Source organism: Ochotona princeps, chromosome 8 (genome assembly GCF_030435755.1).
Source record: "Ochotona princeps isolate mOchPri1 chromosome 8, mOchPri1.hap1, whole genome shotgun sequence".
NCBI lineage: Eukaryota > Metazoa > Chordata > Mammalia > Lagomorpha > Ochotonidae > Ochotona > Ochotona princeps.
Window position 1 is genome coordinate 49,754,188 of NC_080839.1, and position 15,440 is coordinate 49,769,627.

The 15,440-nt window shown below is 45.3% G+C and overlaps 1 protein-coding gene across 8 annotated transcripts in view; it reads right to left on the minus strand.

The window, feature by feature from the left end:
* The window catches only part of PPM1B (protein phosphatase, Mg2+/Mn2+ dependent 1B), a 65,469-nt gene extending 51,770 nt beyond the window's left edge, over window positions 1-13,699 (minus strand). For 7 of the 8 annotated variants that reach the window (XR_009245983.1, XM_058668002.1, XM_004582772.4 and 4 more), the window contains exon 1: window positions 12,926-13,365. The gene's annotated coding sequence lies outside the window, so the exon portion shown is untranslated. Of the gene's footprint in view, window positions 1-12,925; window positions 13,366-13,491 lie in introns of those variants that run through there. The other variant, XM_058668001.1, reaches the window with a different exon arrangement.
* Between the last annotated feature and the right edge of the window lie 1,741 nt (window positions 13,700-15,440).

The following is a 15,440-nucleotide window of genomic DNA, read 5'->3' on the forward strand; positions in this document are numbered from 1 at the left end:
GTTGGTATTCAGGAAAGAGACACTTTCTTTTTTCTCCTTAAAGGCAGTAGTTATCACCACCATATCCAGTAATCAAAGTTGGCCTCACCAACACTGCAACTGTTATGCATTTGTGCCTCCCAATGTGAGAACAGGGGGACCTGACCAAAACCCTTAACAGGATCTAACAGTCATTACATCTAACTCAGTAACTTTCAGAAGTCAAAGCTTAAGTTTTAAACAAGAAATCGAAGAAATAACAAATTCTGAATCTAGGACAATTTACAAGATAAATGATATCTTTAAAAAGCCTTTTAAAAATGGTAATTTATAAAACTGAGACACAACAACAAATATAATGCATGACCTTTGGTTTGGCTGGAGAGAAGCTATATATTTTTCACCCAAAGTAGGAAATCTGAAAAAGGATGGGTTATTCAGAAGAATTAACTGTTAGGTAAGAAGAAAACGCCATTTAGTGGAGGTTCATACCTAATATTTATAGGTAAAGTTACATGATGTCTATAAAGACTTATTTATTTTTTATTGGAAGAGTTACAGAAGAGAGAGAGAGAGAGATGGGGGGAGAAAAAGGGAGGGAGGGAGGAAAGGGGGGAGAGAGAAGGGTGGGTACAGGAACCCAAGCACTTGAGCCATGCTCTATTGCCTACCCAGGTCATAAGCAGGGAGCTGGATCAGAAGCAGAGCAGCAGGACTTGAACTGGCACCCATAAGGGATGCTGGTGCTGCAGGTAGAGGATTAGCTTGCTATGCCACTACACCAACCCCTACAATTAATTTTTAAATGGTCCAGCAAATGCTTATTCAAATGAAGCTAATAGGTCAATGCCACTGAGTGAATGTTTACACCCCAGACAAAATTTATATAAATTCTTTTTTTTTAAAGGTTTATTTTTTTATTGGAAAGGCGGATATACAGGGAGGAATATCTTCCGCCCGATGGTTCACTCCCCAAGTGGCCATAACGGCTGGAGCTGCGCCAATTTGAAGCCAGGAGCCTCCTCTGGGTCTCCCACGCGGGTGCAGGGTCCCAAAGCTTTGGGCCATCCTCGACTGCTTTCCCTGCCACAGGCAGGGGAGCTGGATGGGGAGCAGGGCTGCCGGGACTAGAACCAGCGTCCATATGGGATCCTGGTGCATTCAAAGGGAGGACCTTAACCGCTACGCTATCATGCCAGGCCCAAAATTTGTATACTTAAATTCTAGCTCACCAAGATGGCATTAGAAGGTGGGGCCTTCGGGAGGTAATTAAGTCATGCAGCTCCCTTGAATCTGATTAGCACCCTTATAAAAGTAAATGCAGGGAGCTTTCCAGCTTTCTGCCATAGAAAGACACAACAAGAACATGGGCATCTGCAAACCAGGAAGAAGACTCACACTCACAGGTCTGACAGCACCTTGAATCTCGAACTTTCCAGCCTTCAGAACTGTTTAAAAGGTAAGTTTCTACCCTTAAACACCACCCACTCCAGGCTGTTCTATGTATAACCACTATCCGGGCTGTTATAGCAGCCTGAATGAACTGACACAGACAGATACAAAATACTGCTAAACTTAAGTGGCTGTTACATAGATTTAGTACACTGCTAGGGTAAATCAGCACACAAAACTAACACAGTTACTGCCTTTACTTAGCTTCTACTCTGCTCTGGTAGAACAGAACTTTTGAATTGAAAGTCAAAAGGACCTTAGGACACAAGATACCATACAGTCCAGCAGCCCAGAGCCTTAACTCAGCTAAAACATCAGGATACAGTTCAAGGGTACTAAATCTTAAAACAAGTATCTGACACATCACAGAATCATTAAGAAGCTGGTCCTGAGTTTAGTAGTGGTGCAATCTACCATAGAGCATGTAGTACTAGCAGTGCTAATAGTAAAGCAAGATCAGCAATTAGTAAAGGTTACAAAGGGCCAGGTGCTTTACAGCTAAATTATCTCAACCCAATAATCTGGAAATAACCATTACCTTCACTTTGTAACTAAGAAAAATAAGGTTTATAAAAAATAACTTGATTTACCCATCTGGGGCTAGTGTGGTTCATACACTGCCGGGGATGTCAGTACCCCATATGGGCAAGGGTTCTAGTTTCAGTTGCTTTACTTTCAATCCAACTCCCTGCTAATGTCCCTACAAAAACAGTGGAAGTGTCTGGAGCCCTGTCTCCAACATGAGACCTGGACGCAGCTCCTGGCTCCATTCTAGTCACTCCTCCTGCAATTGTGACCATTTTGGGAGTAGGCCAGTGAATGGAAGATGGGTGTTGGTTTTCTGTCTCTCTGCCTCCCAAAGAAACAAATACAACTTTTTTGAAAGTTAGTTTTATGGAGTGTTGGAGCAGGGATTCAGATCCAAGTATCTGACTTTTCGAGTCAGGACTTCAATCATCACTCCCCTGGAGCTTTTCCAGCAGCATAATTCAATTCAGGCATAAAGCACCTCACACTTCTGTGTGCTTATAAGCAGAACATGAAACAGTGCTAACCATCTTCCAGCAACACCCAAAAGTAGCAATGTTAGAAATACATATCTAAATCCACTGCAAAGATACCTTACACACATTTGTAAACAATACCAATGTCATTAGCAGCTAGCCAACCTCTCCAGCTGTCTTCCAAGTATACTTCTGAAATTACTATTATCTAGCATCTGCCAAACTTTGTCAAGCTCATAACCAATTAAGTATTAACTAATTTTTACCTTGTCAGATCAACTGCAATCTTGAATACTAAACCACTGTAATACCAATCACATTTCTACAGTTTTTATTTCTACTCCTTTATATTCAAAATATGCCTTACACTTGGCTCCATAATCTGGCCATGTAATATAAATCTGAACAAAACAGACCTACTTACATGAACTTCCCTCTACAGGGTAGTCATAAAACCTGAAAACAGATACTACATTAACCTATTCTGTAGTATGTAACTTCTAGAAACAATTCATACTATAGCCATCTGTGTTTCTAAGTTTGGTGGCCATCTTGTATTTTACTTTAATTTTTTAAAATTTATTTTATTTTTATTGGAAAGGCAGATATACAGAGAGGAAAAACAGAGAGGAAGATCTTCCATCCGATGATTCACTACTCCCCAAGCAGTGGCAACGACTGGAGCTGAGCCAAGCCAATCTGGAGCCCGGATGCTCTTCCAGGTCTCCCACACGGGTGTAGGGTCCCAAGACTTTGGGCTGCTCTCGACTGCTTTCCCAGGCCACAAGCAGGGAGCTGGATGGGAAGCAGGGCTGCCGGGATTAGAACCAGCACCCATATGGGATCCCGGCATGTGCAAGGCGAGGACTACAGCCAGTAGACTGCTGCGCCGAGTCCATCACCTTGTATTTTAATAAAAATCAACTAAACAGAAGCAAAACAAACAAAAAACACAGCAGAATAACATGAACTAAAACAACACCACTAAGAGAATAAAAATGTAGAGTATGAGCAATGGGCTAGGCCAATCACAAATCCTTCCAAGCCTTTGCTACCCTTCCAACTGGAGTTACGATTTATAAAGCAAAAATGTCTCGGGCCCGGCGGCGTGGCCTAGCGGCTAAAGTCCTCGCCTTGAACGCCCCGGGATCCCATATGGGCGCCGGTTCTAATCCCGGCAGCTCCACTTCCCATCCAGCTCCCTGCTTGTGGCCTGGGAAAGCAGTCGAGGATGGCCCAAAGCTTTGGGACCCTGCACCCGCGTGGGAGGCCCGGAAGAGGTTCCTGGTTCCCGGCATCGGATCGGCGCGCACCGACCCGTTGCGGCTCACTTGGGGAGTGAATCATCGGATGGAAGATCTTCCTCTCTGTCTCTGCTCCTCTCTGTATATCCGGCTTTCCAATGATAATAAAATCTTTAAAAATAAATAAATAAATAAATAAATAAAATAAAGCAAAAATGTCTTCAGGCCAATGTGGTGGTACAGCAAGCTAATGCTCCACTTGATCACCAGCCTCTCATACAGACAATGATTAATGTTTAAGCTGCTCTCTTCCAATTCAGCTCCCTGCTTGTGGCCTGGGAAAGCAGGGGAGGATGGCTTTAGTCCCTGGGCTGCTGCACCAATCTGGGAGATCCAGAAGAGGCTTCTGGCTTCTGGTTTTACAATCGAGTCAGCTCTGGCTGATGTGACCATTTGGGGAGTGAACCAGCAGACTAAGATCTCTGTCTCTCCTCCTCACTGTGGATCTTTCAAATAAAAATCAATTTTTCTAAAAAGAAAAAAGTCTTAACATAAAACTAGTGGTCTGGGTATTGTGGCATATCAGGTTAATACTGCTGCTTGTGACACCAGCACCCAAATCAAAGTGCAAGTTCAAGTCCTAGCTACTACACTTGCAACACAGCTTCCTAACAAGGCACCTGCGAAGCCAGTGGCCAGATGGCCCCAATGGTTGGAGCCAACACGTGGCTCCTGAATGTGGTTCCTAGCTGCAGCAGGCATTCAGAGCATGAACCAGCAGATGGAAGACCTTTGAATGCCCACCTCTCAAATAGGTAAATAAATCTTTAAAATAAATAAAATTAGCCACCTTTAGACTGGGTGCAGTGTACGGATCTTCCAGATCATTGATGCATTTAATTCATGTTTTTATATTAAGGCACTGAAATACTCAATTTGCTTGAAAATTTAAAAAAGAATTAATTCACTGCAGCAGTCAAGAGCACTCAAAAGTTACACATAGAAACAGAAGATCAAGTAGTAAAATAAAAGCAAATGATTAAAAATCTCTTATGCTATATTTGATGATGCTTTAAAATTAAAACATCTCCATCAAACCGGACCACTAGGAAAGCTACAGAATGCAAAGCAGAAACTAAGCACCTACTTCAAATCCATGTGAAATATGACAACTTCATGCAGAAAGGTACAATGTAGGAACAACAAAGGCTCAATCTGAATAGAGGAGCAATGATAAAGGGAAACAATAATCAACAGACCAAGCCGACTACAATAAGCCAAAGACAAACTGGCTTCACTTAGCAGAATCATCCAATGACTGAAGGAAGGCAGTCTAAACGCAGTGACAGTCTCACTGGTCAATGACGTGTGTTAGAACAAAAGCAACAAGAAGGTATTTTTCCAACACAAATGGCAGCAGGCCACCTCTTGGGTACATGTGAGGTTCCTTCAATGGGGCAGGCATTTGGGATAGTGGCTGCAGTGCTCCTTGTGTTGCCCACACACATGGCAGGAAGTTGGGTGAACGCCCAGGCTCTGCTTCTGAGGCCCGTTTCCTGACAATGCACACCTGGCAGGCACCACCACAACCTTCTGAGGAGGAAGTCTGTGAATGGGAGATCTCCTGTCTCTCTGCCTAAAGGTGAATGAATAAAACCAAGAAAAAAAAATTTAAAACAGATTAGCTGGGCCCAGTGCCATAGCCTAGCAGCTAAAGACCCGGAAGAGCTCTGGGCTCCCGGCTTTGGATTGGTGTAGCTCCGGCCTTTGCAGTTACTTGGGGAGCAAAATATCAGGCAGAAGATCTCTAAATATCTGACTTCACAACAAAAATAAACCTTAAAAGAAAAACAAAACAAAACAGACTTGCTAAAGTCCTACTCACCCTCCTCCTAGAACCCCACCATCTCTCTCCCATCTTCCCTTCTGGGAGCTCATCTACCTAAGGTTGGAGAATAAATGAAAATGCCTCAAACTCCTGTACTTCCCTCACATCTGTCTAATGTGGGACCATTTTTCTCTTTGGTCACCGTCAAGCCACACAAAATTCTGAACTTAAAAATTAGCATGCTACATATTGGTAAAACCAAGACCAGTTGACTTCATGGGGCCTCGTAGGCCCATAAACCAGATACTGCTCACTCCTGCAGAAGAGAAAAAAAGAGCTTGTCCAAGTAGATGAAGCTTCCATGAATACAGACGCTGCTACATTCGCCTACTAAAGAACACATCTGGAGGCTGGTACTGCAGCGCAGCAGGCTACTCTGCCATTACTAACGCCCACAACCTACATTAGGGAGCTGCAGTTCAAGTCTCAGCTGCCCTGCTTCTGATCCAGCTTCCTAACCCATCAGAGAAGGCAATGGAAGATGATTCCAGGGCTTAGGTTCCTTAGGCATGTACCACATATCAAACAAAACGTATTTACTTGTTTGATTTTCTTTTATATTACAAAATCTGATTCTACCAGATAATACATCTTAGAAGTTTTGCATGAATACTTTGAGTGTTGTAGCAGAGAGCTAAACTACTCATCAGGACGCCCACATCCCAAATCCGAGTGCCAGCAGGGTCTCACACCATTTCAGCTCTATCTTCTCAGCAGCGTAGCTGACGTGCCCGAGAGGGAGCACATCAGACTGCGGGGCCTGGGTGCCTGGATCCACAGACGAGACCCTGACGGAGTTTCTGGCTTCTGGCTTGGGCACTGCCCAGTGCTGTCAGGTGCAGGCCTTTGGGACGTGAACCAAAGGACACAGAAGGGCAATAAATCTGTCTCTCTACTTTATCAAATAAATTTTTAAAAAACAAAAGCAAAAAGTTTTCCATAAAATAAAAAGCCTTTCCTATTACTGTCATACAAATACACCCTCCTGCTATGACTATAAGACAAGTTTCCTAACAATAGACATATTCCTATGTGTTTCTCCTTTAGGTAGTTCTTAACAAGAATACAAAACAAGTTTGCAAGTAATGCTATATTTTTAAATTCAAAAAATTTTAAAACAAAAATCAATGTAATGCCACTAAGTATAATCTTGATACTTCAACATATTACACAAGTCAACTTTGAAAACATTTTTAGCTAAGTTATTATTAAAATATTTAGTTAGCCATAATGAGCTTTATATTGGTAAACTGTGCTTTCTGTGTTACAAAGCGTATTAAGAGCCAGCATTGTAGCACAGTGGGAAAAGCTGCTGCAACAAAGGCGTCCCATATGGGCACCACCAGTTCATGCTCTGGTTTCTCCACTTCAGAACCAACCCCCTACTAATGCTCTGGAAGTAGTAGCCCGCATGTTTAGGGTCCCTACCACCTGTAGGCGGGGATCGCCTGGATGAAGCTGGAGGCTCCTGGTGCAGCCCTGGCGCAGCCCCGGCAGTTGCAGCCATTTCAAGAGTGAGCTAGTAGATGGAAGACCACTATCTCTTTCCACTTCCATCTCTGGCTTTCAAAATAAGTATTTTTAAAAAATGCTTCACGAGGTTCTTCTGGGTCTTTTACACGGGTGCAGGATGCAAGGCTTTATTTATGTCACACTCGACTGCTTTCCCAGGCCACAATCAGGGAGCTGGATGGGAAGCGGGGTGGTTGGGACGCGAATCAGTGCCCATATGGGATCCTGACAAGTGCAAGATGAGGATTATTGCCAGTAGGATGTCGCTCCTGCCCCCAAAATAAGTATTTTTTAAAAGCATGTTAAGGGTCCAGCACATTAGCTTAGCAGCTAAAGTCCTCGCCTTGAACATGCCGGGATCCCATATGGGCACCAGTTCTAATCCCAGCAGCCCTGCTTCCCATCTAGCTCCCTGTTTGTGACCTGGGAAAGCAGTCGAGGATGGCCCAAACCCTTGGGGCCCTGCACCCACGTGGGAGACTCAGAAGAAGCTCCTGGCTCCAGATTGGCTCAGCTCCCGCCGTTGCGGCCACTTGGGGAGTGAACCACCTGACGGAAGATCTTCCTCTCTCTTTCCACCTCTCTGTATATCTGCCTTGCCAATAAAATAAATCTTAAAAAAAAAAAAGCATGTTAAATATATACATGTACCAACAAATTAAAGTCAGCTGTAACATAACGAAGTTTCAATAAGGAGCTACATATCCAGGTCTTCTAAGATTACAATAAAACTGAAAATTTTGTTGTCTGTGTTTACTGTATCTTTTCTATCTAGATGCACAAATACTTAACTTGCGCTGTAACTGCCCACACTGTTCACCTCACTAACATGCTATTCAGGCTTCCAGCTGAGGAGCAACAGGTGATCCCCCTGTGGTGTAGGTATACAGTAGGCTACATTACCTAGGCCTGTTAAGTACACTCCATGATTTTCCCAATGACAAAATCACCTAACAATGCGCACCTCAGAACCTGTCCCTGCCATTAGGCAACAGAAGGCTGAACTAGAGCTGATTTAAGCTCCTAGGTTCTCAAGGTTAAACAAAATACAGAAGGTATCATTAGAGACTGTCCATGTTAGGTTATGACAATGCAGATGTGGTCACAAGCTAACTATAGTAATACACAAAGAAAAAAGTTTAGTTGTGAACTCCCAGGGATCACAATTTACCATTATTCAGAAAGTGTTTTCTGTGTCTTCTATTCTAGTTAAATTACTAGGAAAAATAACACCTCCTAAAATTTGAGAACTAGAATCAAAAAGATCATAAGCTATCATGGTATATACATTTCCTAGAATGCTAGACGTAACTCAACTAAATCTCAGAATGTTTAAATTGTCTATTAAGAAATAAAAGCCTTATACAATATATACATTACATTTTCGAAAAACTGCAATAGATTACCAAGATGTAGTAGAGAGCTCTTTATATCTAAACACTGGTTGAACTAACCACACAAATCACAAATAGTGTTCTTTCACACAAAGATTATAGATGGAATGATGTAAAGTATCAATCTTCTGAAATCTACATACAGAGACTAAATTGCATGTTTGCAAAAAAATTCCAAGCTAACTAGCCAGATATTAGCATTCTGAGTCAAAAGAACCAAAAGTTATTCTGCTATTTTAAAATAACATACTGATGTAAGCAATACATGCACACACACCATAGAGACGGGAGGGGTGACAAGCATTTGGCACAGCAGCAAAGTTGCCACTTTGGGATGTCTATATCCCATGCTGAGTGCCTGACTGAGTCACAGCTCCCCCCTCCCTCCACCCACCCAGCTTCTCCCTACTGTGCACCCGGGCGGCAGCAGATAATGCCTCAAGCCCTTGAGTTTCTGCCACTCACATGGGAGACCCAGGTCTGAGTTTCAGGCTATCTACAGCCTTGCCCTGCCCCAACTATTATGGGCACTGGGCACAACTGAACCGATGGATGACAATAAATCTACCTCTCTGTCTTTCGAATAGAATGAAAATAGTTTAAAACACAGATTATAAAGCTTTCTTTACTTGTACTAGTAGCTAATGACAATCACTTTAGTATAAACCACAAAACCCAAATATTCACAAAATCTATTTTATTTTCACTGTTACAGTATAAGGTAGTGAAACTTTCATCAAAATTACGTATCTGGGGTCAACCCAGTTTCCAGGAATCTAATTCCATGTCCCTAATTAATCAATTTTCCTATTCACTAAATTTGCTGCCATGGATGTAAGATATATTCTACAATTAAATTAAACTCTAGGATGCCAACACAAATAACAGTATTCAATTTCATTCAAATTCTGCAATTAGCTAAGGGGAGAAAATGAAATACAATGTGAATAATCACTGAAAATCCAAAAATATCATGTATGACCCAAAACTTACCTACTGCTAACAGGTGATTTTACAAGTTGTTACTTGAAAAGTGCTGATGTCAAAATTTTGGCATTAAAAGCTTCTAATACCCTCAATACCGCTGCTTGTTGGGATATTAACTTTTCTTAAAATTCAGTACACTGAGAAAGATTTACGTTATAAGAAATTAAAATATCTGGTGTTGTAAGAAGTTAATTGAGTTCACTTTATCAATAGCTTATGATGGGGCCACTTCTTTCAGGGGTCAGCATGTTAAACTGTGCCCTGATCAGCGTATTGGTCACAGTCTCCACTGCTTAGCTTCGACTCCATCTTCCTGCTGGAGTCTCTAACTTTCACCTGGCCCAGAACTGGCTGGCGGTAGGCACTTGTGAAGTTAACAAGAGGATAGGAGATGGGAAACTGACCTCTCTTCCTCCATTACCTTTGTCTTCCCCTGCAGGTCCGCCTTTTAAATAAACCTTAGAAAAAAAAATGTGGCTAAAGTCATCTCCTGGCACGTGCTGGGATCCCACTGGGGTGGCGGTCCATAAGCTGGCTGCTCCACTTCTTTTCCAACTCCCTGCTTGTGGCCTGGGAAAGCAGCTGAGGACAGCCCAAAGCCTTGGGACCTGCAACCACGTGAGACCCAGAAGCAGCTCCTGGTTCCTGGCTTCGATCAGCTCAGCTCTGGCCACTGTGGCCACTTCAGGAGTGAACCAGCGGATGGAAGATCTTTGTCCACCCTTCTCTCTGTAAATCTGACTTTCCAATAAAAATAAATCTTTAAAAAAAAAAAACCTTCTTTTTTTTCTATGCTAGGTAATAACACATGCTTTAAGACAATTCATAAAATAGTTATATATATATAAAACATCAATGTGTGATAGAAAAAATATCCCTGTATCATGTACAATAAATGATCACCAAGTCTGGTGTACTGGGAAAAAGCCACAGCCTGCACAGAATCACAAAGGCACGTGTTGGAGTCCCAAACTGCTTCCCTTCCCATGCACTTGGGAAAGAAGCAGAAGACAGCCCAAGCCACCCAGAGGAAGCTCCTGCATCCAGGCTCCACCCTGCTCATTTCAGCCACTTGCGGAGTAAACCTATGGATGGAAGATCTCCCTCTCTCTCTCTCCTTCCAAATAAACCAATCTTTAAAATGTTTACCAATCTATTTACATGGGCATGTTTGCAATCTCTGCCTTGGTTCAGCCAGTTTTAATGAATATTCAATTACCAACTTACACTGTGGCACATTCTACTGAGTGTCAACAAAGAATCAGCATCACATATGCAGTCAAAAGATGCAATAAAACACAAGAATTACAGGAGTAACCTTCGACAAGAGCCACTTTTTCTACCTTTCAACCCGTGATTCAGCTGTTCTTGGAAGCACAGCCACTTAGACACCACACCACTCCTTCAGATGACGTCATCTTAAGGGATTTAATAATTATGTGAACTACTAACATAAAATGTTACTGGCATGACCAGCAAATTGAAAAGGCTTTCTCACCTAATTCCTGGAGTCTTCACAGAAGTCACTCGGAGGGGGGGGGGAAAAAAAGCAGGTGTTGGACTTTGTTCTGATCACATCTAAGAAAAAATTACAACTACAAATCAAAAGGATAAGCTACAAAAACTGGGGGAAAAATATTAAAACAGTGAGTATAAATATTCAAATAAAACTAATCTACTCTAATAACACATCCATTAAAACCACTGTAGAAGCCATGATAAGACTTTATGAGACCAAAAGCAAATGGAGAGGAGAAAACACAAACAATCCTTAAAAGGGGGAAAAAAGAGACAAAGGTGGCTTTGAGAGAAAGCAGGACAGTGTAAAAGACAAGTTAATCCTGAAATTAAAAAAATCTGCTGCCTTAAGAATAAGAATGCTTTCCAACCATTAAATTGTAAAAGTTCCAGGACATCCACAACAGCCTAAAAATGTGCAAGACCTACAAAAAGACATCTTAACAATCACCATTTTAATATAACTTCAACTGTTTTTTTATCTTTTAGAAGCTTGTACTCTTGGAAAAGTCCATCCAAATAATTAGAACTACTTGCCTCACTATTAAGAAATCGTCCATTTAAAAGTAGGCCAACAAAAGGACTCTGCTATTGCACAACAGAGAAAGTAAATGAAATAACGTCTATTAACATGCAGCGTCCACGACATGTCTCTCCATCTCCCAGCTCGGACTGTTGTCCTTCCCGAACAAGCCACCACTTTCTCCGGCCACGCAGGAGGCTCAAAGAAAACAGAGTCCCTGCGTTAATCCCACAATAAACCTCAGACATTCTCACATCACCGAAGTTGTAAACGTTTGTGGACAGAAAAAGAATGTTTCTCCCAAAATAGCTACTTGCTACACTGAGACGACTAGAATTCCCAAATAATCCTTTGACAAGGCTACCGCCAACTTTATTTTGATACGTGAAACATGTGGAGACTATTTCCAAGGCTCTTTAACTGCAGCTTTAGCCAAACAGCTTCTCACCTGTTCATACAGTGTCGTCTTTTTTTTTTTTTTTTTTTTAAGTTCTAGAAGAACTTGACTTTGGGCTGCCATCAAATGCCAAACAAGATGGACAAGCGTCCTAGATCTGCTAACTCTTGACAGGAGTTAGACTTTAAAACAGGAACAAACAGCCATTTGCAACACCCATTGAGTCCCCTCTTAATAAAACCATTTCAGTGTCATCTGTAACTCAACAATACCATATATATACACATATATACATATACATTTTTAAAGTATACCGACCAAAACCGCGGATCTACCATACAAAGCTATCAGTCTCCTCTGACGGGCACCCTGGTAGACCAGGGTCCTGACCACAGCCGTTTCAATTAAGAACTTAAGTGTTAACAGCCACATGGCGGGGTGGGGGGGGTTGGGAGGAGGAGAGGAGACGGTGTGGGGAAGATGGGGCAAGACAAGCTTGGGGTCCGAGGACGAGAAAGAGAAAAGGACTCCGAGAAAACGCAGCCGAGCAGGGACGGGTACGGAGAGACGCCCAGAGCCGGACAGCCGGAGAGAAGCTTCCACCAACAAGGAAGTGGAGCGGGGCGCAGACACCGGCAGACGGGGAACAAATGGGCAATGGGAGCGTCCTGAGAGCAGGCGTGCACCAGGCAGGGCGGACGGGCCAGGTCTGCCCAAGCCCAGGGCTTTCGCGGGGCACCCAAGTCCGCCAGAGTGCAGTTGAGTTCCAGGCGTCGAACACAACTCCGATCCCCACCCCGCGCCTCTCCCAGCCCTAACCTAAAGCGAGAGGGCGCGGAGGAGGCAGCCCGGGCTACAAGGGGCCTACCCAGGAGCCAGGGCCCGGCGTGCCGCTGCCCAGAGCCGGCGGCCGACCGAGCCCCGAGCCCACCCCTGCCCCACCGCCCGGCAGCACCCGGGAAGCGGACCGGGGCCTCGACGCCGCCGCCAGTCGTTTCCCCTCCGGCGAGGCGCCCAGCGGCCTTACCTGGGGCGAGGGACGGAGGCCAAGTCTAAGGGCTTCTCGCTCGGCGCCCGCCGCGGAGCCCTCCCACCCCCAACCGGGGCCACTCAGCCCAGGTTTCCGACCGAGGGGCGACCCTGCCTCGGCCGTCGCTTCGTCCTCGGGGTCTCGGCCACCGCCTCGGCCGGGGCTGTTTACACCGCCCGGCTCCTCAAGCCGCCGCCGCCGCTGCCGCTGCCGCCTTCTCTCCACCCTAGCGCCGCTGCCGATTCGGCCGCCGCCACCTCCTCCGCCTCAGCCTCGTCTCTCTGGAGCATCTTCCAGCCAGCGGACACTGAGAAACACAGACTCCAGCCGCGCCGGCAGGAAACTCCCCCGCAGCTGCTGGGGGTGGGGGGGGCGAGGCGGTCAGAGAACCGGCGGCTTCTCCGCCATTGAGCAGCAGCCGCTCGGCTCCTTCTGCAACCCCCCACCTCCGCGCAGCCGGTCGCGCCCGCCCCTCGCGGGGCCCCGCCTCCTCGCGGCCTCCCGCGGGCACCCGGTTGGCGGAGAGGCCTGTCCGTCAGCGCTCCCCTCCCCGCGCGGCTCACCTGGTACCTCCACACTGAAGTTTTCCCCGCCTACGCGGCCCCGCCTCTCAGTCCCTCATTTCCCATTGGACATCAGTGACCACCTTCAATTGGCAAGACCAGCTATCCATCAAACACCCGCCCATCGAGGCCAGTCCAACCCTTTCGCGTCCCTTGCCTTCATTCAGACCCGCCCCCCGCAGTGTACCACCTCCCACACGGCGTGGAACAGCCCACCCGCCCAGCCATTAGTGAGACTCTCCGTCAATCAAACTACGTCGCCCCCAGCGCCCCGCCCCTCACAGGCCAAGCCTGGCGACTTCCTTCTCTTATTGGTCCAAAAGGTGGTCCGAACTCTCAGTCATTGGCTTGCTTTGCGTGTCCGTCACGGAACCAATTTCCAAGTCCGTCACAGGGACTTTTTTTTTTCATTGAACACGCAAAAAGGCGGGTTAGGATCCGCAAAGCAATTGGCTAGTCTCCAGAAACGGTCAGACCCAGAAAGCCTGCGGACCCTTCCCGTCCCTCGTCTCTGACCTCTGAGGCCTTGAGTTAAACCACCACCATCAAGGGGCCTGGGCCCGCCCGGAATCGCAGGGGGCTGCCCACTGATTGGTGAATAAAGTCCTTCCTAGGCCCTCATTGGAGGATACAAACGCCTCTCTTGGGCACAGACACAGGAGGCGACGGCCCGGACGAAGCCCAGACGCGGGTCGGGGAGAGGCAGTTGTTTGGCCTCAGCCGCGGACGCAAAGTTGGGGGAGGGAACGGGAGGAAAGGCCGGGCCGGCTCTCGGGGAGGTGTTGCGGGGAGGACAGAGACCCGGATGTTTCCTAACAATGAAATCATCGCCGGCCAATCAGAGCCGCCGAGCCGGGATACCTGCCGGACCTGTCTCCTGAAGGGAAGGGAGTGGGCGGGAAATTGAGAGACTGGAAAAGCCAGTGGAGAAAATGGAACAGGTGATTCCCATCTGTATCAGTCTGGCACTGCTAGGGGTTCTGTTCATTCCTTAGAGCTCCCCTTCCCCTCCCACCCCAAGACTGGCATCCAGCCCGTGACATTGCCTTGTTTAGTTTTTCAGTCAACATTGATTTAAACAGAAATGCCGAGCTTGGCTCTGACATTTCGACTAATTCAGGTTGCAGTTAATTAAAAATGCCTGCTAGTTGCCCGGCCCTGTATGTGGGGCTCAACTTAGGAAAGTAAATTAGGCCATGGAGGTGCAATAACTGAAACCCGGGCAAGGATGGTGACGACATAAAGGCTCTTCTTGCCTGTGGAAAGCTTTGCTGGAGAAGGCTTCACCAAAGGCACAGGATAATTCCAGAACAAATGATAGGAGAACAAATGGTAGGAGCAAGGATGAAATGGTGATGAGATTTTACTGCAACTGATTTAGCCTAGCATGTGTAGCCAATTTATTTCCCAAAAGAAGCATTGTAATACTTAACCTTAGATTTTTACTATTATTACTATTATGTAAATGAATACCCTCAGAAAGAATTTAATCCTCATTCCTATTGTAAATTGGTCTTGGCAGACAATTTAAGCTGAGATTCAGCAGAGGGTTATTTCATGTAGGGGTTGTCAGCATTTTTGGGAAAAGGGACAAATTTGGGGATAGATAGTTGCCCAGGGCATGGTAAGGTTGGCAGAAAACAAAACAGACTTCATTTTATTTGGGCTCTTTTTTCAGCCTACTCAAATTTGCATTAGGAAGAATGGTGTTTCTTAACAGGACCCAACATTACCTTCACCTGGCGTGCAAATTCTCAGGTCCACATTTGCAGACCAAGTCAGGAACTCTTGGGGAAAACACTCAGAAAGGAAAATGTTTAAGTAGTTGCCCAAGGGGTTTTTATCACACTAATGTCTGAGACCCACTTGCATAGGAAAGTGGAGGCAATCATAAATGAAAATTCCACTTCTGCCCTTTTAGATTGTCGGAGGAAAAATGAGATGACATT